The 2,091-nt window shown below is 36.2% G+C and overlaps 1 pseudogene; it reads left to right on the forward strand.

Moving 5' to 3' along the window:
* Positions 1-787: 787 nt before the first annotated feature.
* LOC143673005 (olfactory receptor 2T8-like) lies at positions 788-1,723 on the forward strand (annotated as a pseudogene).
* Positions 1,724-2,091: the final 368 nt, after the last annotated feature.

Below are 2,091 nucleotides of genomic sequence, written 5' to 3' on the forward strand. Positions count from 1 at the left end.
TTTATACTGATCTGAAGTCAGAATGATCTATGCATTACTGAAAATGGTTATATTGAAATCTACAACTATAATTGTAGAGCAGTCTATTTGTTCCCTTTAATTTGGCCAAGGAATGTTTCATTTATTTGAGGTCTGTGAAAAGATGCATAAATGTTTACTGTTTTTTAGTCTACTGGTTGTTTGTTCATTTTATTTGCAAATGGTGTCCTTCTTTGTCTCTTGCAGCAGCTTTTGAGAATCACTTTTTCTTATATTATTATAGCTACAGCCAGACATAAACAGACAAATATTATGTGTTCGCACTTACATAAAATAATTTGAATATTTAATAGATTCAGAAACAAGAAAAAGTTTACCAGAGGCCAGATTTGATATATGGACCAAATATGTATGGGATTGGGTGTGTTAATTGATGTTGAATTTCTGGTTTGAGTTTTGGAAAGTCTTCATTTTCTCTCTTGTAATTTTGATAAAATATGTAACTGAAATAAAACAATTTAAAATGTAAAAATTCTCTTTTTTGTTTTTTATTTATTAATTTTTACTTAGACCATGTATAAAATACAAAATGGTCCATTTTTTGTTACAAGGTAACCACATCCATGAACATGAATCAGTGACATCAGTTATATTCACTATATTATGCTACATTCAACCTCATCAGCTATCAAAAAGCTTGCATCACCCCAAATTGAAATTATGTACATATAAAGCAATAACTTGTACTCCACACCACAACTTGTCTCTGAATTATTTTTTCCATTTGCAGTGTTTCTTGTTTGAAGTCATGGAAAACAGAAACCATACCTCAGATTTCATTTTGCTAGGACTCTTTAATCACACAAGAGCCCACTTCTTCCTCTTTGTGATGATGCTAACAATTGTCTTCGTCTCACTTCTGGTCAATGCCCTCATGATCCTCCTGACCTACTGGGGCCACCACCTTCACAAGCCCATGTATTTCCTACTGAGCCAACTATCCCTCATGGACATGATGCTGATTTACACCATTGTGCCCAAAATGGCTGCTGATTACTTGACTGGCAAAATGTTCATCACCCCTGCAGGCTGTGGATTCCAGATCTTTCTCTTCCTCACACTGGGTGGTGGAGAGTGCTTCCTCCTGGCAGTCATGTCCTATGACCGCTATGTGGCTATATGTCACCCTCTGCAATATCCCATCCTCATGAGCTGGGAAGTATGCCTGAGAATGATTTTGGGGTCTTGGTTTCTTGGAGCAGCTGATGGTCTCATGAAAGCTGCTGCTACCCTGAGCTTCCCATATTGCAAATCACATGAGATTGATCATTATTTTTGTGAGGCTCCTATGCTGTTGCACTTGGCTTGTGCAGACACTTCTGTCTTTGAGTATGCCATGTATATCTGCTGTGTGTTAATGCTTCTAGTCCCAATATCATTGATCCTGACTTCCTATAGTCTCATCCTAGCTGCTGTTCTCCACATGTGATCCACAGAAGCTCACAAGAAGGCTTTTGCCACCTGCTCATCACATTTGGCCATGGTGGGACTCTTTTATGGAGCTACTACATTTATTTATATGAGACCCAAGTCACACACATCAGCTAACTATGACAAGATTGTATGGACATTTTATACTATCTTTACTCCTGCACTGAGCCCCCTTATCTATAGTCTGAGGAACAATGATGTGAAAGGAGCCTTGACAAAGTGGTATGGGTCAATGTGTTGCCTTAAATCATAACTAAGATATTCTGGTTTACCCCAATGTTGAAGATTATCTAAAATTGTAGTCTGTGATTTTCTCAGAAGGCAAAATCTTCTTCACATTTAAGTATGTATTTATAGGTTCATATGTTTCTTCTATTTTATTTGAAAAGAGGATGAATCTCCATACTTCTGTTCAGTTTCTAAAATGTTATCACAAAATCATACTATGTGTTGCTAAACACCTGTGAATCACAAAATTAGTAACATATTTGTATGGTATATATCACAGCAAATATTTGGTGAAAGAATGAAATAAATACTTCACAGATATTGAAGGTTTATTGCTGAAAATTTTAATTGCAAGTATAACTTGTGGGCAATACATTTTCAGATCTGAAGCAG

Source organism: Tamandua tetradactyla, assembly GCF_023851605.1.
Source record: "Tamandua tetradactyla isolate mTamTet1 chromosome 22 unlocalized genomic scaffold, mTamTet1.pri SUPER_22_unloc_3, whole genome shotgun sequence".
Classification (NCBI taxonomy): domain Eukaryota; kingdom Metazoa; phylum Chordata; class Mammalia; order Pilosa; family Myrmecophagidae; genus Tamandua; species Tamandua tetradactyla.